General features: G+C 38.4%; 1 pseudogene; it reads right to left on the bottom strand.

The window, feature by feature from the left end:
* Nucleotides 1-25,169, bottom strand: part of LOC132884570 (contactin-4-like) — a 196,177-nt pseudogene that overhangs the window by 20,174 nt on the left and 150,834 nt on the right.

The raw sequence follows: 25,169 nt of genomic DNA, 5'->3' as shown, positions 1-25,169 counted from the left end.
CAGCCTGGATTACAAATGAATACTGGAAAGTGATGCTTAGTAAAGCATGTAGCTCACAGCATTCCAGCTACTTTCACCCCACCGTAAAGGCCTTTCTTAGTTAGTCAGTACAAATCAGCATCTAATTAATGGATTCAAAAAAGAAAAAAAGTGCAGTGCTGTGCTTTTTACTTTCCACTCACTTTTCATTTTCTTGGTTTGTGTCAGTTCATATGTGCCAATGACTAACACTGCTCTTTTTGAGCACAGCAGGCCATTGTGCTGACTGGGTCTCTCTGAAATATATTTTTAAAATATGCTGAGCTCCACTCAGACCACATTTATAACTCCCAGTGAAGAGATTATTTTAAAATGACTCTCTAAACAAATTATTAAAATGAAAATTTTGTATGATCTAAAGTCAGTATGGTATTAGTGAATTAATTTTAAACCAGAAGATTGGGATTATGTAGGATCACTGTGTTTGCATGTGTTCCTCATGTTTATATATATATATATATATATATATATATATATATATATATATATATATATATATATAAATTTCCCTGTATCACTGGGGGAACATACACCAGACTGTTTGAGTGAGATGGCAAACCCATCACACAGCTTAAGCAAGCTTATAGCTGAACTAATCCTGAGGTTTAAATAATTGCTGCGACTCATTTTAGCATTGGCTTTGAATTGGTCAAAAGCACAGAACACACTGCTGGCTCTTTTACCTGATTCCAGAGCCAGCAGGCTTTCCTTTAACTAAGACTATCCAGGTCACCTGATTAGCAAGCACCAGAGTGTGAATTCTGATTAAAAAGCTGATAAAAATCAAGGCATACACATAAGGTACCAAGACTGCAGTGCATAAAACACTAATGGGTTTGGTGTCACTGCAAAAATCACTAAAAGGGAAAGACTGAGTCAAAAGAATTCCTGATGTTCAGGCAACAAAATGTGTTTATGCTGTGTAGGTGTATTCAGTTAAAAACAGATTAAAGTTAACCAAATTCTAAAATAATGACAGTGTATAAGAGGCAGATTTCACTTTGTAAATATTAATTCATACTGTGGTATTCCACAGCATATAGAAGGACTAAACAAAGAACAAATCTCACCTTGTAACCTGTTACTTCAGATTCATTGTCCATTGCCTTTACATGATTGATTTTTGATTGATTGCTTTATTCCGAACAGTAAAGAAGATATAAAAACAAACAAAAAATAAGTAAATAAATAAAAAATGCAATCATCAAAACATCATCATAAACAAAATAGCGTAGCCACAAGGCAATAACATAATAATGTTCGGAAAGGATTAGAAAGAAGTAAATAACTTATCAAATCCTAACCCTCTATACCACCGTAAATCAAACGTCACTTTCCACCATAATAAATTATATATACAAAAGAAAGCAAAATCAACAACAAAAAAACATACCAACATACCAAGACATACCAACATGGTATAATATCGCCCAAATCAAATCATATATATACAAATACTTATGCTATGCATATATACACACAATACATATATACAGTGCATACATATAACTATACACATCCATATGTACACAGATGCCCATATCATGATTATGCATTATGCTTATATATTATATACAATTATGCACTAATATATATATATATATATATATATATATATATATATATATATATATATATATATACACAAATACTCACTTTTTATATAATATATCCGAATGTACCCATACCCACATATATACACTTATATTATCAATAGCATATTATTGTAATCCCTCCTCCCTATACCTCATAAAGATCTGTTCCTTATACCTTTTTTTGAACTGGTTTATAGTTGTACATTTCATGAGCTCCACATTCAAACTGTTCCATAGCTTTACTCCACAAATAGAGATATTGAACATTTTTAACGTTGTCCTAGCACTGCGAATTTTAAATTTCAATTTCCCCCTAAAATTATAGCCCCCCTCTCTATCCGAGAACATTATTTGGATATTCCTTGGTACTTTATAACTCCTTACTTTGTACATTACTAAGGCAGTTTTATATTCTATAATTTCCCTGAATTTTAAACATTTTGAATTTAAGAATAGTGAATTAGTATGATCTCAGTAACCAGCACTATGAATTATTCTTGTAGCTCTTTTTTGAAGTATAGTTATTGCATGAAGTGAACATTTATACGTATTTCCCCACACCACTGAGCAGTAATTTAAGTACGGTAAAACCAGGGAACAGTAAAGAATGCGGAGTGAATTTACTCAACACAGATATGCTTCTTGATAGTTTCATTAGTATGTATTTTATATGTGATTTCCAATTAATCCTATCATCTATTATTACCCCAAGAAATTTATTATTAGAAACTCTTTCAATATCAACACCATCTACCTGTACATTTATTGCCCTATCTATTTTATAATTATTAAATAACATGATTTTTGTTTTAGACAGATTTAATGATAATTTATTTCGATCAAACCAACTTTTTAACCTGCACAATTCTGAAGAGATTATGTTTTCTAACTCATGTAAATTTGTTCCAGAACAAAACATATTTGTGTCATCTGCAAATAATACCATCTTAAATATCTTTGAAACATTGCACATATCATTTATATAAAGAATAAACAGTTTAGGACCCAATACTGACCCCTGAGGGACACCACAATCAATATTCAAACGAGTTGAGACAGAGTCACCCAACTTCAAAAATTGTGTCCTGTTGCTCAAATAACTTTTTATCCAATTTAATACAACTCCCCTTATCCCATATTGGTCCATCTTGTTAATTAATATATCATGATTAATAGTATCAAAAGCTTTTTGAAGATCAATAAATATCCCAGCGACATGTTTCTTATCATCTACAGAGTTACTGATTTCTTCAATTGATTCCATTAGTGCCATCTCTGTTGATCTATTTGCTCTAAATCCATATTGACCATCACTGAGTAGTTTGTATTTTTCAGTGAATTAATCTAATCTGTTATTGAATAGTTTTTCAAGAATTTTGGAGAATTGAAGAAGTAAAGAAACAGGTCTGTAATTTGTGAAGTTGTGTTTGTCCCCAGATTTATACAATGGAATTACTTTTGCTATTTTCATATTGCTTGGAAATGTACCGGTTTGAAATGACAAGTTACAGATGTATGTTAATGGTTTAGAAATCCCCCCATAATAGTTTTCACTAGTTTCATATCAATATCATTACAATCTGTGGATATTTTATTACTACATTTATTAACTATATCAATAATTTCCTTCTCATCTACTGGTGTAAGAAACATAGAACAAGAATTCCTCTTTATAATATTATCTATACAATCATCATTTGTAACTGAATCAGAGATATTTTGAGCTAATCTTGGTCCAACATTAACAAAAAAATTATTAAAACTATTAGCAACTACATCCATGTTATAATTTTCGATACCTTTGTCATTAAAGTATTTAGGGTAATGTATTTGTCCAGAACCATCTTTAATAATACTATTTAATATATTCCATATTCCTTTAATATTATTTTTGTTATTATATATTAATTTACCATAATAATCCTTCCTACATATCCTTATGATACTTGTTAACTTGTTTTTATATTTTTTATATTTATTTTCTGCCTCTTTGGTTCTTAATTTAATAAATTCTCTATATAGAGTGTTTTTCTTCTTACAGGCATTTTGTAATCTCTTAGTAATCCAAGGTTGGTCATTATAGTTTTGTTTTGTACTATATTGCTTCAGTGGGCAATTTTTATCATATAATAATTTGAATATACCTAAAAAGTTATCATATGCTCTATCAATGCTATTCTCTATATAAACTGATTCCCAGTCTTGTATTAATAAATCATTATTTAATGCAAACATGGCTTCCTCAGTCCTAACTCTTCTATACTTAAGTTTATGGTCTGTCACATTTCTCTTATGATTACAGTCATAAATTGTAAAAACTGGTAGATGATCACATTGATTAATATTCCACTTATAATGTTATTATCTATATCATTGGTAAATATATTATCTATTAAGGTAGCACTATGGTCAGTAATTCTGGTGGGTCTGGTAATTTTTGGGTGGAGACTCATACTGTACATGGTATTAATAAATTCCTCAGTCATACGGTGCTTATTAGGGTTCAACAGATCAATATTTGTATCCCCACAAATGAAGATAACTTTTTTATTATCTACTGTAAATGTCTTTTCTACCCAGTCCTTAAACGCCTCTATACTAGTTTCTGGCGCTCTATATATACAGCTAATTAATACATTTCTACTTTTTTCAATATTAATTTCGATTGTTAAACATTCTAATAAGTTATCAATCACTGTTGTCATGCCATCTATTAACTTATAATTCAAATTACAGTCCACATACACCGCCACTCCTCCACCTTTATTTTTCCTGTTTATATAATTAAATTCATATCCAGCCATTTCAAAATCCACTCCTTTCTCCAGGTCAATCCAGGTCTCCATTATGGCAATTATGTTGAATGGATGAGTAAACTGACTTAAGTATTTCTTGATGTGTTTGAAGTTAGCGTACATGCTTCTGCTGTTGAAGTGTATTATTGATAATTTTCCCACAGCCTGAGTGGACTGATTGTACTGCTCCTCTGTGTAATAGTGGCAATTGTCCTTAATGGTTGAAAAAAAGTTATTGTCCGGGTCTATGTAATTTTCTGTATCCAATAGTTTATGGTCAGTGAATTGATGTGGTTTCAGTTCCAGGTTTTCATAATCAACAAGCATTTGCGTGAGCCGAGTAGTGTTCCGGGTAATGGATGAAGGAGTTATTTCGGTGTGTGTCATGGCTGGGTTTGGTGTAGTGTCACGTCGGTATTGATTACCGTACAGTCCCGATAGCATCACTGGTATTTGTCCAAGTCCTCGATGTTTCGTATGACCAGAACTCTCGCCTCCTCCAGTGTACCGTTCAGCTTAATGAATACTTTGCAGTTGGTGATCCATGTAGATTGAATTTTATTTTCCTTCTTCAGATGTCATGCTTTTCTGGTGATGTCAGCATTGCGTTTTGTCAGGTGCTCATTGATGTAGATGTTTGTCCCTTTCAGTTTTCTTCCTTGTTTCAGTAGTGTAGCTTTATGTTTCCGGCTGATGAATCTCATGATGATGGTCTGTTTGTCTCCTGGTGTTCCTTCTTGGTAGCGGGTGGCAAGCCTCGATGTTATCGCAGTCCAGGTGAATTCCCCTGGACTGCAGGAAAGCAGCTACCTGCTGCTCCGTGGAGCTCACATCCAGCTCCCTGGGCTCCTCCCCGCTGATAGCGGTCACTGCCCGAGCGTATGACCGAGGTTTTACCTGGAGCCCGGTGACGACAACGTCGTTCATTCTGGAGTATTGCTCCAGGTCGGCCACTCGGCTTTCCAGGTCGGCGATCCGCTTATCCTTCTCCACATTCTGGATCCGCAGCGTTTTCACCTCTTCCACCAAGTCCAATATGCTCTTCTGCTGCAGCCTGACAGCAGAAACTTCTTCAGTTATGAAGTTGAGTGACTTTTTTATGTCATCGACTTCCTCAGCAGTGGGGATCTTCTTTGGGCCCATATAGCCTGGTAGCAAGTTGCTGGGACAACCAGCTTTCGCCGTCAGCTGTTAGCACAGCCAGCTGTTCGCCTCACTGCCTTTCTGAATTTTCCCGCCAAAGGAAGAGGAAGATGGAAGTGACGCTCACTTAGTGTTCCCAATCTCATGCTGCCAGTGCAAAAAAAAAAAAATCTTGGAGTTTGTCAAGTTCCACTCAATATTCCCTGGAAGCTGGCTTGGAGCTGAAAAATAAACATTGTGTAATGTAGTTTGGACCCAAGTAATATCAATGTAACTATGTTTTTCAAAGTTTATTGATGAAATCATGTGCCATTTTATAGTCTGGGTTTTTCATTTATAAATGATTAAATTCATTCACATTAAACCTATTTTTTGTTTGAATCATAGAAAACTTTTTTTTTTCACTAGGAAACCTTGTGTTTCAATTTCACTTTTATGTTCCAAACATTTTCAGAAAACATTTACTAGAATACTTGTCCAAAATGTAGTCAGCATATGTATAGAGAAAGAGAGAGAAAGAGAGAGAGAATACACTAATCTTACAGTTCTGCAGTTACTGCATGTAAAGAATGTTTTATAACAATGCAATCATGCTGTAAACACTGCACATTTACTGTTTATTGTATGCCATCCACGGAACATTTTATCAGTTGAGGCCATACAGATTCAGGCCATACAGTCGCCTGGAAATTGAGACTATTATTACATCTAATGTGAATGTTCAGTAAGAAAGTAATGCGACAACATTTCTGATTAACATTAAAAAGAAACAAGGCTAAAAAATGTTTGATCACATTGCATGTATTTTAAGTGTGCTCACTCACTTGATATAAAAAAAACCCTGGAAGTAATTCAAAATTATTTAAACTAATGTCACCATATTCCTCAATCTCTAATATTCCCTAATACGAGAATTTAATTGAATTGTCCCAGCAGCCCTGCAATGACCTAGTGACTTGTCCAGGGTGTACCCTGCCTCTCGCCCGTAGTCAGCTGGGATAGGCTCCAGCTTGCCTGCGACCCTGTACAGGATAAAGCAGCTACAGATAATGGATGGATGGATGTTTCAGCAGCCTGTGTTCTCTTTATGTTTGATAACACAATACATTAAAAAAAAGACCAATTTCTAAGTAGTACTGAAAGAGTATGAAATTGGGAGAGCTTCGTCTGAATCTGGCTTTAATTACCTGCTTAGTCTATTAACCCAAATTAGTTATCCATCTTATTTTATTTTTTTTTACCTACTGAGATGTCATAGTTTATCTGATTAAGCTCTGCTTCCATTTAAATGTGCTTGGGGCTTTAACAAAGGCTACATGGGAAGATGGAGGATCCTATCAACTCAGTATGATCATTCCACTGATTAGTTCTTGTCTACTTTTTTTAAAATACACAGATAATTAAATAGAGAATGGTTTCAATGCTGTTAATACATAATGACTCCATTATTGTTGCAGTTGATAAGTTTTTTTTTTTAATTCCACAAATAAGAGGAGCAGCATGGTTGAGCCGCTGCCTAATGTAGCTCTGCCTGAGAGATCCAGAGTCCCTGGTTTGATCCTGAGTTCAACTAATTGTTTGTCTGCAGCTTACTCTGGGTTCTCAGGTTTCCTCCCACCTACTAAAAAACATGCCAGTTGGCATACTGTTTACTCTGGATTATCCCTAAGTGTGAATGAGTATGCAAGCAACATCCTATCTAGGATGTTTTCCTGCCTTGTGCCCAGTGCTTCTGGAATAGGCAGTGGATCATTAAGGTGATTGCTGAAGATGAATGAATGAAAAAATGTGAAGAGATATTTGCACAAACAATGCTTTAGAGCCACATTTATCAAGAGACGTATAAGAGATGTCGGCAGTATAAATGACTGAACCCACCTGCTTTTGTCTGCCTCTGCTGCATATTTATCAAAGGACAGTAACAGTATGCTAATGAACAGTGGCCTACTTTAATCATTTTGGCATTTACTGCAGCTAGAGTAGTGGAACAGAAGTGTATACACAACGTACATTCATTAGAAATCAGCTACTAAAGCAATGTTTTAGAAAAACATGTAGAAGATAGAAATTTTGAATAAAAAAGGAGACATTTTGTAGGTTTTGTGGCTGAAGAAAATCTATTTGAGGTTATTGTAAAAACAAACAAAAACACTTGTGCTATTTCTTTTTCAAAAGAAAAGAGTAACACGAGATTTATGTGTGACAAAATGAGACATGCATCATATTTTTTTGAAAAAAAAATTGAAAAAGTCTAATTTGTTTTAGTTGCATTAAAAAACTTCAGATACTCACATAGTTTCTTTGTATTCATGTTGATGGCTCTTTCTATTCATGTTGATGGCAGCACTGGCAGGTCCAACTCCACCACTGTTGTGAGCTCTGTTGTGAGATACAGTGTGTTACCCTTCAGGGCTGTGATATGAGCTGGGCCTATTTTGACCCTTTCCTTCAGTGCCTCACTCTCTAATGAGCCCTCCTCCCACAACAGCACCTATAGTTAGAATAGAGGATTGATAACAGACTGATGTACTGATGATTAGTTATGAGACATACCATGATGTCCAATGTTAATGATATTGGACCCATTAATATACTGTCATGACATCACACTTTATTTTGGGGATAACACTTTTGAGTTGTGTGTACTTGTGATAAAGGCTAAGTCATTTGAAAGGCAGACTGAAAGATAGGTGCATTTTAAGCATTTAAAGGTTTTTTTTTTTCCCTTGCTTGGCTAAATCTGAAGATCTCATCTCATCTCATTATCTCTAGCCGCTTTATCCTTCTACAGGGTCGCAGGCAAGCTGGAGCCTATCCCAGCTGACTACGGGCGAAAGGCGGGGTACACCCTGGACAAGTCGCCAGGTCATCACAGGGCTGACACATAGACACAGACTAAATCTGAAGATATCACATGTAATTATGAGTAAAATCAGCCTCATAAGAATATAATTCAGTTCACAAAGAACATAATTGGCAGATAGAAAAGTGATTCCATGAATGTGATACCATTTATTACTTAGAAAACTTAAAAATGTTTATATTTTTCATAACCTATATGAGCTATGATACATGGATGTTTCAAGCATGATATGTTAAATTGATTCGCACATTACTGTAACATTAATAGTTTTTAAATTGAAATCTTATATTTTAATGATTTGATTTCATGGTAAAGTGTAGCTACAGTGGACTATCCATACATTATCTACATGACTTATCCATCAGGGTCACAGGGGAAGATGGAGCCAATCCCAGCTGACTTTGGGCAAGAGGCAGCATACACCCTGGGCAAGTTGCCAATCTAATGCAGGGCTAACACAGAGACAAACAACCATTCACAGTCTAGAGGTCTGCGCGGGACAGAATTTTCAGTCCTGCTCCCGCCCACTCCCGCATTGTGCAGTCCCGCTCCCGCCCACTCCTGCAAAGAATTATGATTTTCAGTCCCGCTCCTGCCCGCGCCTGCCATATTTTATCCCGCTCCCGCCCGCAAATCCCGCATGATGCAGACGTTCGCGTTATTTCTCACGAAAGTTCTTGTCATTGGCTTGGGGAATTAAACATGCTGAGCTTAGCTGAGCTCTCCACTGACCAATCCTTCACCTAGCACACGTAGCGAGGATGCGCGTTGCCAGGCGGCATGTGCAGCTGAGGCTTTACAGAGATACCCAACACACCTACCAAAATCTACAGTGGATATTAAGCATATTGTACATTGCACATAGCTTATATGTCACTCCTCACATTTACATTCTAGGAAATACAAGTAGGCCTATAAGAAATTAATATAATTTAAAGACACAGCGTGATGGTGCCCCGCCCCCTACTTTGAGTGGATTTGAGCATAAATATCTACAGCTCACGTTCAGGGGCGCATTTCCCAAACAACCAACCAAGTTAGCATTAAACCAATATGGTACGATGCAAGTTTGAACTAACTAAAATCCAAAAAACGACTGTTTCCCAAAGCTGTAGTAGAGTAGAGTGGGGGAAAAAGCCCCCCTTAAGGAAAATTCAGTTTTTCTCCAAGTTGAAATGAACCATGTGTTTAGTTTTAATCATAGTTTTTGACAACAGTGACATGAACAATAATGCCACCTAAAGTTTGCCTAAAGTTAATACTTAATTTTTTTTTTTAACAAAAACAAACATTGTGCCAAGGGGGCCTTTTACCCCCCCAGTGGGGTAAAAGGCCCCCTGAGGTGGGGCAATAGGCCCCCTCACTCAAAAAAAGCTGTTTGGATAGCAAAAGTGTTTATTTAAGCCTATAATGTGAAAGAAACAAGAAAATATCCCTGAATTAATGAATAGATGCATTATTTTATTATATTTCGCATTTTAATTTCAATTTTTTTTATTTCAATTATTTTTAATATTAAGTTCAAATTACTTGCTTTACTCAACCAGGTAAGCGAGATGTTATTAAAAACTATGTATCTGCTATTCAGAAATGTATGAAATACAGTAATTATGATAAAAGGAAATGATGCCCCCTGGGGGCCATTTACCCCGCCATTAAGGGGGCGTTTTATCCCACAGACTACACTTTTACAAAAAAGGGTCTTACTTTCAAAATGTGATTCAACTTTTTATACCTAATGTATTTTTTTTAAATACTGACTTGTCTACTCATACCACATACACAGCTGTGATATCTGACGAAATAGCAGCTATCTAAATACAGTGTTACTGATATCTGAAAATTATATCACTTATCATGAAATTTGATTTCTCTCCGCTGCGTTGCTGATATGCGATCCACAGTGGATATTTGTATATCCCCATTGTCAAGCCAGTCCATAGCAACAATAGAAATGTAACTTTGTGCCATCTGGTGGTTATTTTGGGTAAAACAGGCCGGGGGCATATTACCCCATGGGGACGTATTACCCCGCTCTACTCTACTTTCTTTTAAGCAGTTCTTGAAAAGACGTTTATCATTTTTATTGACTTATCTATCTATCTTGTATAAATTTGTTTATATTTTTACTTGAATGTTTATCTTATACAGATCTGACTTTTTCCACCCTTAATACAAAGTGTTTGTTTGAATACACTGACTGGATTGTGTGCTTCAATTTCACCGATCGACAGAGCAACAGGTGGCTGCTTTCCTCCACTCAAAGGGAATTGAAGTGGATTTAAACACCGTGGAGGCATGCCATACTTTGCCCCGGAGAAATGACAGAAATACACCGGCCGTAATCATGAGATTCATAAACAGAAAATACAAGACTGCGTTGCTGAAACTGGGAAGGAAATTGGAAGGGACAGACACAGACGTCTTCATAAATGAGCATCTCATAAAACGAAACTCTGACATCGCAAGAAAGGCACGCAACTTGAAAAGACAGGGAAAGATTCAAAGCACATGGACCAATAATTGTAAAATATTCATGAAGCTTAACGGAATGCCAGAGCAAGCCAAGATTGTGGTCATCAAGACCATGGAGGAGCTGGACAGGTACCAATAATCACCATAAACCAGACTGTAAGGAGTATGATGAATTATTTACAACACACAACTATGACATCGTCGGAAATAACTCATTCACCTGCATCTGGAGTTATGATGGCACATCTCAAAGGATTCCTGATCATAACAATATGGAGCTAAAAACCTTTCAATATTCCGATTATAATTTACTGGATATAGAAAACGATATAGATCTGGACAACAACTTCTTTTTCAATATTAATGACAACTGCTATTATTACACAAACGAACAATAGAATCAGACCGTTAGAACTAACAAATTATCCATAATTCATTTCAACAGCAGAAGCATGTATGCAAACTTTAATAACATAAAGGACTACGTCAGTTTACAAAACCGTTCAAAATTATTGCAATATCAGAAACTTGGATCAACGCTGATAAGGGGATGGATTTTGAGATGGATGGATATGAACTGAACTATATAAACAGGAAGAGCAAAGGCGGAGGAGGTGTGGCTGAATATGTGGACAAAAATTTAGATTATAGGATATTGGAAAATATCTCAACTGCAATTGACAATCTGTTAGAATGTATAACTATTGAAATCTGTACAGAAAAAAAACACAAATGTAATAATCAGCTGTATATATAGAACACCAGGTTCTAGTATGGACTTATTCAAGGACTGGATCGAGGCATCTTTTTCGAGGATGAATCAGAAAGTTATTTTCATCTGTGGTGATTTTAATATTGATTTTTTAAATCCTAAGAAGCATAAAATGACTGACGAATTCATTAATACAATGTATAGTGTGAGCCTTTATAGTGCAAAACTGGGACGCTATATACAAGAATAATGATATTGACAATGTATATGAAACATTTCTGAGGATATTTACATCACTATATAACAAAAATTGTCCAATTAAACAATATAGCAGGAAACATAAATACACGGATCGACCATGGATCACCAAGGGATTACAAAATGCCTGTAAAAAGAAAAATACGCTATATAGAGAATTCATAAAACAGAAAACTAAAGAGGCAGAGAATAAATATAAAAAATATAAAAATAAGTTAACCAATATTATTAGAGCTAGCAGAAAGGAATACTATTATGAAATATTAAATAAAACAAAAATAATATTAAAGGAATATGGGATTTATTAAATAATATAATCAAAAATGGCTCTAGACAATGTTACCCTCAGTCCTTTATAGATAACAACATTAAGAAAGACAATATAGATGATATAGTTAATAGTTTTAACCATTTTTTGGTAAGTGTTGGACCAAACCTGGCAGAAAAAATCCCTGATCCATCGTCATCGCAGGATTGGAATGATAATCTTATAGATAGAAATCAAAGCTCAATGTTCCTCACAGCAGTGGAAGAAAAATAAATAATTGATATTGTAAAAAACTGTAAACATTAAAACATCTACTGATTGTGATAACATTGATATGAAAATTGTGAAAAGGGTCATTGAGGGAATTTCAAAACCATTAACTTTCATCTGTAACTTATCATTCCAAACTGGCAAATTTCCAAACAAAATGAAAATAGCTAAAGTTGTGCCGCTGTATAAAACTGGGGATAGACACCACTTCACAAACTACAGGCCTGTTTCTTTATTACCACAATTCTCAAAAATTCTAGAAAAAATATTCAACAACAGATTAGACAAATTCCTGGATAAGCATAAATTACTCTCTGACAGTCAATACGGATTTAGATCAAACAGTTCAACATCACTAGCATTAATGGAATCAGTTGAAGAAATCACTAACGCTATAGATCACAAACAGTACGCAATTGGAATATTCATCAACCTCAAGAAAGCTTTCGACACAATCAATCATGACATATTAATCAATAAACTGGAATGGTATGGGATCAGGGGGATAGTTTTGCACTGGGTGAAAAGTTATTTAAGGGACTGGAGACAGTTTGTGAAGTTGGGAGATTACACTTCCTCATGCTTGGACATTGCTTGTGGTGTCCCTCAGGGGTCAGTATTGGGTCCAAAACTGTTCATTCTCTACATAAATGATATCTGCAAAGTTTCCAAGTTATTAAAATTAGTTTTATTTGCAGATGACAAATATTTTTTTTGTTCAGGGGGGAATTTACAGGATCTTCTGGGGATGATCACTGCAGAACTGTCTAAATTAAAGAAGTGGTTCGACAGGAACAAATTATCTTTAAACCTTAATAAAACTAAATTCATGTTATTTGGGAATTGTAAAAGGAATACTCAAGCACTAATACATGTAGATGGGGTTGATATTGTAAGGGTACATGAAAAAAAATTTCTTGGTGTAATTGTGGACGATAAAATAACATGGAAATCCCACATAAAACATGTACAAACTAAACTGTCATCATGGAGTATTTCAGTACTGAGTAAGGCAAAACACTTTCTGGACAACAAATCACTCCACTTTCTTTACAGCTCACTAATATTACCATACTTAAATTACTGTGTAGAGATTTGGGGCAATACTTATAAATGTACATTACAACCGCTGATTATACTGCAGAAAAGAGCCATAAGGACAATTCATAACACTGGTTATAGAGAACATACTAATCCTTTATTCTTAAAATCAAAAATACTAAAACTCACAGATCTGGTTCATTTTCAAATAGCACAAATCATGTATAGAACAATAAACAACCTACTTCCAGTCAACATTCAAAAACTTTTTTTCAGAAAGAGGGGGGATATAATTTGAGGGGGGAAATGAACTTTAAACATCTTTTTGCTCGCACAACCTTAAAAACACATCGCATCTCAGTATCTCATCTCATTATCTCTAGCTGCTTTATCCTGTTCTACAGGGTCGCAGGCAAGCTGGAGCCTATCCCAGCTGACTACGGGCAAAAGGCGGGGTACACCCTGGACAAGTCGCCAGGTCATCACAGGGCTGACACATAGACACAGACAACCATTCACACTCACGGTCAATTTAGAGTCACCAGTTAACCTAACCTGCATGTCTTTGGACTGTGGGGGAAACCGGAGCACCTGGAGGAAACCCACGCGGACACGGGGAGAACATGCAAACTCCGCACAGAAAGGCCCTCGCTGGCCACGGGGTTCGAACCCGGACCTTCTTGCAGTGAGATGATAGCGCTAACCACTACACCACTGTGCTGCCCGCATCTCAGTATGTGGAGTGAAATTGTGGAACAGACTGTCAGAGGGGCTGAAGCAATGTCCAAGCATGAGTATATTCAAACAGCGGTACAAACACATGGTATTCACTAGGTACAGGGTGGAAGAAGGGTGGGACGAGCACTAGGGTTTTTAACCCCGCCGACAGTAGTCGGAGGGGTTATTATTTTCACCTGCGTCAGTCTGTGTGTGTGTGTATCTGTCTGTCTGTCTGTCTGTCTGTGTGTCTGCAAGATATCTCAAGAACCAATGGATCGATTTGGACCAAATTTTGTACATGTGTTGCAAATCACCCAGGAAGGAAACCATTAAATTTTGGAGGTCAAAGGTCAAGGTCATGGCAGAACTTCGAAATTTTCGCCCAATGTATTTTAATAGGGAAAAGGCGGGGTTTGCACTCGTTAGAGTGTCCCTGTCTAGTTTGCACATATTTTTTATTTACTTTGTTTATTTTCTATTTTGTTGGTACAGGCAAATATGTTTAATTACTTGTGTTCAGGAGTAGGTGATTTAAAAATAGTAAATAAAAATGATAATAACAATAAAGATAAATAAATAATAAATAATATATACACACACAGGAAGTAAATAGTAAATAGTATTATTAATTAATTGGAAAGGGGGTAGGATTAAATAAGCTAATGCTTCTTCCTACTCCTTTTCAAACATGTTAAGTTAATATTGTTTCCATTGTTTTTCATTGAATTAAGTGTTTTTATTTGTTCTTTTGTTTTTGTTTTTTGTGTTTGTTTTTTTCTCTTCTGTTTTGTACTACTTTGACATGTTTGAAATAAAGCCTTCATTCATTCATTCATTCATTCACTGTACTGTATGGTGCAGTTACAGTAAAGGAATCTTGAATCTTGAATTGATGTGCTCTCTGAAGGCTTCCACCTCATGGGTTTTGATTTGACTTGGAGGAAGAAATCTGGCCAGGTAATACAACCTGACATCCAAGAGAAGTGGGTGAAGAACTTATCAGACAGGGAACTCACCTGACCAGAGAAGTATTTTTGATCCAAAGGACTAAACTTTGCAGTTTCACCAGAGCAGCAGTGGTAGATCTCATCACAGCCACAGAGTCAGCCATCAGAAACAACAATTTGACCAACACAGAGGCAGAACAACTTAGACTGAAAGTATCAGCTGCCCTCGCCAGTGCGAAAACACCCCCCTTCATCCTCAATATCCAAGAAAGGAGGGCTCTTACATCACTTCAAAGAGACCAGAACATCACCATCCTTCCTGCTGACAAAAGGAGATGCACAGTGGTGCTAAACACAGTGAACTACCACTCAAAAATGACCAGTCTCCTCAGCGACACAACCAGCTATGAAACCCTGAGGCGGGATCCCACCAGCAGTTACAAAAAGAAAGTTGTGAGTCGCCTACAACAACGAGAAAAGGACCATGCCATCAACCGAACTCCATACTACAGACTGTACCCCAGGGAAGCCCTTCCATCCATCACTCCATTATCTGTAGCTGCTTATCCTGTTCTACAGGGTTGCAGGCAAGGTGGAGCCTATCCCAGCTGACTATGGGCGAGAGGCGGGGTACACCCTGGACAAGTCACCAGGTCATCGCAGCCCTGGGGAAGCCATTCCTCTCATTTATGTATGCCCCAAGATTCACAAGGAAGGAGCTCCACTCAGACCCATCAGCAGCAGCATACACTCGGTCACCTATAATATTGCCAAACACCGAGCCACCATCTTGGCTCCCCTTGTTGGAAACACACCACATCACATCAATAACTCCCAAGATGTTGCCATTAACGGCACGGTGGTGTAGTGGTTAGCGCTGTCGCCTCACAGCAAGAAGGTCCTGGGTTCGAGCCCTGGGGCCGGCGAGGGCCTTTCTGTGTGGAGTTTGCATGTTCTCCCCGTGTATGCGTGGGTTTCCTCCGGGTGCTCCGGTTTCCCCCACAGTCCAAAGACATGCAGGTTAGGTTAACTGGTGACTCTAAATTGACCATGAGTGTGAATGGTTGTCTGTGTCTATGTGTCAGCCCTGTGATGACCTGGCGACTTGTCCAGGGTGTACCCTGCCTTTCGCCTGTAGTCAGCTGGGATAGGCTCCAGCTTGCCTGTGACCCTGTAGAAGGATAAAGAGGCTAGAGATAATGAGATGAGATGAGATGTTGCCATTAAAGTTGCAGACCTAAAGCTAGACTCAGATGAAACCATGGTTTTCTATGATGTCACATGTCTTTTCACCTGCATTCCCACCACAGAAGCAGTTGAATCAGTTAGAAAATGACTTCTTCAAGACAACACCTTATGGGACAGAACAAACCTCAGTATGGACCACATTTGCACACTGCTTGACCTCTGCCTGACCACCACATATTTCCAGTTCAACAAATGTTTCTATAGACAGGAGCATGGATCCACAATGGGTCCCCTATAATGGTCAATCTATACATGGAAGAAGTGGAAAACAAAGCCTTGACCAATTTTTTGTCAGGAGTTGCTCCCAGCCACTGGTTCAGGTATGTGGATGACACATGGGTAAAAATCAAAACCCATGAGGTTGAAGCCTTCACAGAGCACATCAATGCAGTGGATATCAACATCAAGTTCACTCAGGAGGACATCAGTGGGAATAACCTAGCTTTTTTGGACTGCAGCATACACATCAAACAAGACAGAAGCCTGAGCATCAAGGTCTACCGGAAACCCACACACACAGACCAGTACCTATTGTTTGACTCTCACTATCCACTGGAACACAAATTGGGGGTCATTAGGACCTCACATCACAGGGCTCAGAACATTCCTACAGTGGTAGAGGGAAAAGAGAAGGAGCAAAAATACATCAAGGAAGCACTTCAGAAGTGCAAGTTTCCCAACTGGGCTTTCATCAAAACCAGAAAAAGAAACATAACGGACAGGGAAGAAAACAGCAACAAATGCAAGAACATTGTCATTCCCTATATTTCTGGACTATCTAAGAAACTCAGGAGGATCTTTTACAAACACAACATCCCTGTACACTTCAGACCTAGTAACACTCTGAGGCAGAAATTGGCCCACCCTAAGGACAGAATACCAAGACACAAGCAGGACAATGTAGTGTATGCAATTCAGTGCAGTGAGGAATGTGCAGACCTGTACATTGGAGAAACAAAACAATCGCGTCACAAGCACATGGCTCAACACAAGAGAGCCAGTTCCTCAAGTTAGGACTCTGCAGTCTTATCTTCATCTCAATAACAAAGGACACTTGTTTCAGGACTGCAATGTATGAATTTTAGTCAGAGAAGACTGGTGGTTTGAAAGAGGACTAAAAGAAGCCATCTTTTTCAACCTGAAACAACCATCACTGAACAGAGGAGGTGGTCTGAGACACCACTTATCAGCCACCTACAATTCAGTCCTTCGCACACTTCCCAGAAAAGTGAATACACATCCACACCAAGACTCAGCTGACTTCAATGACTCACATGATGGCAGAGACAGCCAACAACCCACAGATCACTCTAAAAATCCTCTAGGCTGCTAACACCATTCACACCCGGCCTCCAGTGACCCTAACACCAACAGGATGACTGAGAGGATCAACGACCAATGTGATCTCAATGACTCTCCTTAGGGTTGCTTTTGGTCCACTAGAGCAATGTTTCCCAAAGTTTTTTTTCTGGGGACCCACATTTTAGAAGTCAGAAACCTTCGCGACCCAAGTCAGTGGACATTATAAGTAAATCAAGAAATAAATGTGTACTTGACCATTATTGAACATTAAGGAGTATATTTTATTCAGTGAACAATCCATCATCTGAACAGTTAGTAGCCTATTATTCAAGATTTAAACAGTAATTGAACCAACAATCATCCACAAGTAACCCATTTAAACATTAAATGTTGCCCATTTCTTGAAAATACAAACAAAAAACAAACAAAAATACCAAAATAGTCAATAAAATAATTAGGCTATATAAAGATTGCTTATTTTTACATTATCCGCTAATGGGATAGATGGGCCTGTCTGCATTTTTGTAGTGCGCTCCAGTCTGGGTTGCAGGAGGAGAGCGCAACACGCATATCAGGCGCAGCATTCAGTCTGTTTCTGTGCTGTGTCTTCATTTTTGTGAAGACAGAAAATCCCAATTCGCACATGTAGGTTGTGGTGAATGGAATGAGAATCGAAATACTGGTCCTACTGAGGACAGGGTATTCTGCTGAAACTGTTATCCAGAATGATGATAAGGTCACAGACTCGAACAGTCTTTTCAGAGTGCGATCGCAGCTGAGCTGCAACTCAGCTTCTTCTGCAGGACTAGGTGTCAACTCGAGCAAAGATTTGGGTCTCTCAAACTCAAAGGGATTTTGGATCCATCTTTTATCACCCAGGACGGAAAACCTCTCTGATGGAAAATAGCAATCAAATCTCTCAGCGCAGTGAGATGAGTTTGAATAAGCACAGAGAGGCGGTTCACGTGTGTGCTCATGACATCATGTTCTTCTACATGCTGCAGCATAGTGGGGAACATGTAGTAACTTGGGTCTGGCCTTCTGAGTCTTGCAAGCCACAGCTTCAATGACTTTTGGAAAGCCTGGACATTTTTCCAATTAAAGAAAACATTGTCATGCCATCCTTGTAATTTCAGGTTCAGTTCGTTGAGCAATGAAAAGATGTTGGCCAGATACAACAAATTGAGAAGCCAATCGTCAGTGAACAATTTGGCAAGATGGGACTTTTTCTGGATGAGGAAGGCATGGATTTCATGTCTCAGTTCATAAAATCTTGTTAAAACTCTGCCTTTGGACAACCAGCGCACTTCCGTGTGAAACAGTAAGTGCGTGTGTTCGGCTCCCATGTCAGTGCACAATTGATCGAACAGTCGGGTGTTAAGTGAGCTGGCCTTAATGAAGTTTACAATGTGAATAACTTCGCTTAGTGTTTTCTCTAGGGCAGGGGGCATACCCTTGCATGCCAGTGCCTGGCGATGTATGAAACAATGGTTCCATGTAATTTCCTTCCCCGCTGCCTCCTTTATTCATGCCACAACTCCGCTTTTCCTGCCCCTCATATTTGCTGCCCCATCGCTAGTTACACCTGCACAGTTACCCCACTCAAGTCCACACTTTACCATGTAGTCATTCAAGACACGGAATATATCTTCTCCTGTGGTTCCCGTTGGGATATTCAAGCAACACAACAAGTCCTCCAAAAATTCATTTTCCCATGCATATCTAACATACACCAGCAAAGTGGCGCAGTCTGCGATGTCTGTGCTCTCATCCAGTTGCATTGAAAAACATCCTGCTTTCTTTAGTCGGGTAACAAGCTGCTCTTCCAAGTTGTCTGCAATGTCATGTATTCTTTGTGATACAGTGTTGTTGCTCAAGGGAATGCTTTTTAATTTTTCAGACGACTTCTCGTCTAAAACAGCGCTGACCATGTCAATTGCGGCAGGCAAAATTAACTTCTCTGCTATGGTGTGTGGTTGTTTCTCCATGGCCACATGGTGAGCAACTTTGTAAGAGGCGAGTTGGACTTTTTCGTTCAACGTGACATTTTTTTGTAGAATGTCGACTGATGCTTTCATCTCCTGTGCCTTTCTTTGAAAAAAATCTAAGGGCTTGTCCACCAAATCTGGGTGCAGCGTTTCAAGATGCCTCTTAAGTTTAGTTGGTTTAAGACTTTTGTTGGCCAGTTTTTCGCTGCAGATAACACATTGGCCTTGCATCGTGGCTAGGAGCAGCACCAGGGGCACCGTCAGAAATTTTGGGCCCCATGAAAGATTAGAATTTTGGGCCCCCCAACTTTGCCCACCCTCATCACAATTGCACTATTGTCATTATTTGACTTTTGATAGCCCATGGACCTTGAGTTTGTGACTTTATTACATTTTATGTATTAACCTACCAGGGACTAGATGAAAACTAGTCAGTGACTAATTCTGGTGCATTTACAATCACAAATGAAAATTCAAGATTTTGCCACATGCCTTCTTGTGCTAGGACAATTGGTAGTGAAATGTGTGATGCGACTGCTAATAAATCATAGGAAAAGTTTTCTACCCAGCATCAAAATACCTATGGAAATCCCATGGATTGTTATGTGTTAGGTAGAAAGCTGTGTGTACTGTTCTGCAAAAAGGGAATATGTTCAAAGCAAAGTGTGTCTAGACAGAAATTTGAGCGTAAGCAGAGTTAGACTATTGGTTGCCCCTCCATGGACCAGGAGTGTGTCCGTTATTAGCAACACCTTAATCTAGCAAACTGTATATGGCGCTTGCTCATTAAAAACTTCAATCCTAAAGCATTTATGGGTTGTATTGCTGCTTACCTCCTTCTCCAAAGGGGGGGTTCAGTGGTTTGGTAGGGCGGAGGTCCCCCTGAGGCTGGATCTGTGCATATTTAGGGCACCCCATTAGTTATGAAACTGGTTTTTAGCACTAGTTATTAGCACCAGCATAACATAATATTTCATCTTGTTTATCACACAAGTCAGTTCAGTTATTAAAATGGAAAAAATGTCACTATACAAACTGTAAAAGTGTTCTCTTGATAGGCTAATCCAACCACGTTCATACTGTTCATTTACCATTCGCTAATATTTTGAACACACATGTGAGTGATAGCTACCTTTCTTTGGGAAAAACTGAGTGACCAGTTGCCTGCCTCTCTGGTCCCACTCAGCTTTCAGCTGCCTTTCTTTCCGTTTTTGACAGCCACTCTTCATATTTAGCGATCATAGACTGTACGCACTCCACTGCTGGCTGGCTGGCTGGCTGCTGCACCGCGACACAGCAGCAACTTGCCAGCAAGTAGCGTTGCACTGATCAGCACACAGATTTAATGCATCGCGCTTCTACCAGAACTGGACCGTACCATTTCGCAAAAGGGGGAGGGTTAAATGACAATATGTTGAAGAACTCAAGACATAGACAACCTTGTTCAATTAGCTCATTTTACCAGATGGAATATTGCATTGTTGTTATTTCAAAAGTCTTATTAAAATCATTAAAAGCATATTATCAGCCCCTTAAAGGGCCCCATGGCAGTGCTGGGCCCCTAGAATTGTTCTAACCTTTCCCCCCCTGGCGGTGCCCATGAGCAGCACAATTGACAAAACCATAATTCAAAAAATAGTCTTTGTAAGGCCTTGCTGCTGATTTTCTCTTTTTTGCTGGGGGCTCCGATCCTTGCACAGCATTAACACTGCTAGCCTCTTTTTCTGCATTTTCAATACTAGCATTGGTATTAGCTTCATTGATTGCCCCCTGACTTCCCTCACCTTGAGCTGCACTGACCTTTGATGTTTCATCAACATTCCCCTTGTTTTTTGAGAGCCAAGCAAGCATTCTCAACTTTAGGCAATTTTAAAACTAATTGCAAGAACACTCATACACAAATTCATGATTCGTACTAGCCCTCTCACGTGACAGAACTGTATACATAGGGTTGCCAGATTTTATTCGAATTGTTTCCGAATGTCCTCCGCACATCGGCTCCAGCAAAGCGCTGAGCACTGCTCTGCCAGTATTTGATTCCACTGATTTCAATGCAACATACCGGGCCCAGCTATGCAGCCACAGCTCGATAAAATTGTGAATCCATAGGCTATTCTGCATACAATGAATTGTCAGTTTGCGGGAGCAAGCGAAATAGTCGAATTCAAAAGTGCTCAGTCCGCAATGCAGTCAGAACTGAGCGGAGGGCCAGGTAAAAAAAAAACAGATTTGTGAAAATTGGGCTGGATCGCCCACCCCCTGCCCAACCTTGTTACCTTGCTTTTAGCAATGTGTATAAATAAAAATCCAGAATCCTCAATGATGCATGTTCACATGCCGACAGAAACAGCTCAAACAACGCAGAGAAGGTCTCTGCTTTGCTAAAGTGAGACTGCGGGAAAGCAATCACCACCTATACTGTAGGTTCCACAATCGGCCTTGTCTTTTGCAACATCATTGAAAGTTTTAATTAGATTAGAACTTGTTGCGTGCTTCTTGCTACAGTATTGGTGTTAATTGGATTAGAATGTTTTCAAGTGCTTGTGTTTAATCGGTTTTAGAACAGTGGCTTTTTGCGCTTTTGTGGAGAAAGACAAGACAAAGAATACTGTACCTATTTAATACACAGTCTGTAATTTTAATAGCTGCTATTTTTTTAACTGTACAGAAACATCACAGGCGGAGGTGTAGCTTTTAAACTGGCAGCTATTTTGAGGTCATATGCAGACAGCTGGATGACCACTAAGGAAACATGTGAGACAACCCACAAAAAGTCTTTCGCGACCCACATGAGGGTCGCGACCCAGTCTTTGGGAAACAGTACACTAGAGGATAAATACCTGGAACTCCCCACTAGTCAGACAGAACTGAAGAAGCCTTTCAGATGAGAGATGAAACATCTTCAAGAATTTCAAGCAAGTCCAACTGCCTTCTTTACCACCTGCGGTTTACTTTTTACAGTGTGCAACTGCTCCCTACAGAAATCATAATAAAGATAGAAATAGAGAGTCATATTTGGGAAAGGCTTTGTGTAAGGAACCTATGAAATAACAAAGTTTGTCAAGTGATTTTCTCCCTAAACACACTGACTGTCATGCCATATGTTCGCCTTTGTGGTGAAGGCAAGTAAGCTTTTAAAAATGGTGCATTTCACATGTTTTGAGAGCTTAAGTACCAGATTGACAGACCAGTAATCACAGCTTTTCAGCTTATCTCGGAAGACATGACAATGACAAGAAAAGAACAAGAGGCTTTTTCCTGTCATCCTTAAATTATGTAAGATAATCTCAGCTAATTGCACGAATGAAGCTCTTGTGTTAATCTGTTTTTTTAAGCATCTAGAAGTATTAACGTTCTTTTTTTTACATTCTCTTTCAACTTTAGCCTGTTTTGGAAGAACTACAGAATGGAGGAAAATTTGGATACGTGGTAGCCTTTCGTTTACTTAGTTCTCTGGTCTGAATGCACAGTGTGGTGCCCTCAGAGGATGCATCCCAATATGTGTTTAAAAATGACAGCTTTCCTCCACTCTTACAATTCAAGGTGAAGGTGGGAGTGTACAACAGCATTGGAGAAGGACCCTATACCCCTGTATCTCTTGTCTACTCAGGGGATGAAGGTTGAGTAAATATTTATGTCAATTCTCTTGACATAAAAATAATTTATACTGATTTAAATATTAAGCATTTATGATTGTATCATCCAGGAAAGAAAAATATAGCATTTAGAAGTTAATTTTGAATTATTTAAGTAGTATTGCTGCCTCAGAGCTCCAGATTACAGGGACAGTTGCTGTCTGTGTGGAGTTTGCCATGTCATGTAACATGCTTATAAACTGATTGGCGACACTACGTAAATTCCCATTGTTGTGTGCACATGGATGTATGAGGCTTTGCAATAGATTGGTGACCCATCCTGGGCATACTCTTGCTTTGGGCACAATGCTTCTTCATAGGCTGTAAACATGACATGGAGTTGGAGGAGCACTTATAGAAAATAAATGAACTGTTTAAATGCTCAATTGAAAGCCTTATGTGCTTAAAATTGTTTATCAAGCCTATCTTCAGAGAGAAAGAAAAAAGATAAGAATGTTGGGTAAAGGTATGAGTATTTACACAATTTATTACTTTTAAATTGGCTGCATAATGACTACTCACACAATTCACCTTAGTGAACATTATAAGGTTCTATATGAATGCAGATAGAATCTTATACTACCTAGGTCATGACATTTAAACGTCTTATATGTTGCAACATGTATAGTAGCTTGTTATTAGATTTTACCTTTTTTAACAATTTGTGTGGTGTCTATGGTGGTGTAGTTCAGAATTAATTTTGGTTTCCTGCTTGTTGTCTTCCCAGAGCCCTCTATAGCCCCTAACTAAAGTGTGGGCACATAGTCTTTCCTCCTCAGAACTTCAGGTTTTCTGGGATCCCATCCTGTCAAGCCATAGCAAATCCACAATCTCAGGATATGAGGTAAGGAAAAAGGCAACCCATTATTTATTCAGTCAATCAAGCAATCAATCAGTTCATTCATTAATTATGTTCTGTTTGTTTATCTTTCACTATTTATATTTTAAATTTGACAATAAAGCAAGAAAGTCAACTCTGTAAAGATTTGTTTACACAAAAGGTGCCATTTTATATTACATCAGTATTTAATTTTTTTATTATTTATTCAGTGGCTCAAACTAGAGCCCTGCACTCCCGCGGGAGTCCCGCGGGACCCGACGCAAAGCAGTGCAGCGCAGGACAAATTTTGAAAGCTCATTGCGGGCACGGGCGGGAGGGGGAGTGCACAATGCGGGAGCGGGCGGGAGAGGTGATAAGCTGCAGTCCCGCTAACTAAAAACGTGTTTAAAATAAAATTTATAAATTATTAATTTATGTCTATCATATATAATTTGTGCTGGATATTTTATTTGGCATCAGAGGTGGAAAAACTGGGTTGACAAAGTAAAAGTCCTGCTTAGGTTTTCCTTCTGCCTGTGCTCTCAACACAGGTGATTTCACCAATTAGCTCATCAACCTGGCTTAGGGGATGTGGTAATTAGGATCAGCTGGTTCATTGAATTGGCTGGAGCAAAAATGTGGCAAGGTTTTTACTTTCTGCACTCGGGTTTTTCCACCTCTGTTTGGCATTAATAAAAACATTTTAATATAGCTAAATTTGCGGATGTGGTCTAATCTCGCATACGTTTCCGATTCCTTTCCGCTCTTCCGTGTTTGAGATCTCTGATCATGGCAGAAGCAGAGCTCCTCTAGTGAAGCTCACAGTGCTTCAGAAGTAAGTGCTGCTTTAAAAAGAAAGTGGGAGTGCGAGTGCGCAAAGAGAATGCGCATTCACCTGTTCATTCTTGGAAGTGGGAGTGCGAGTGCACAGAGCGAGAGCTGTCAATCAAAGCGAGAGCTGTCAATCATGAGCGCATGCAGCACTCAACTTGGAATGTGTCAGCAGAATGTCAGAGTCTAAACAATAAACTTACAATAAACCTAACAATG

The sequence above is a fragment of the Neoarius graeffei genome, chromosome 4 (genome assembly GCF_027579695.1).
Source record: "Neoarius graeffei isolate fNeoGra1 chromosome 4, fNeoGra1.pri, whole genome shotgun sequence".
Taxonomy (NCBI): domain Eukaryota; kingdom Metazoa; phylum Chordata; class Actinopteri; order Siluriformes; family Ariidae; genus Neoarius; species Neoarius graeffei.
This window is presented reverse-complemented; position numbering and strand designations above follow the sequence as displayed.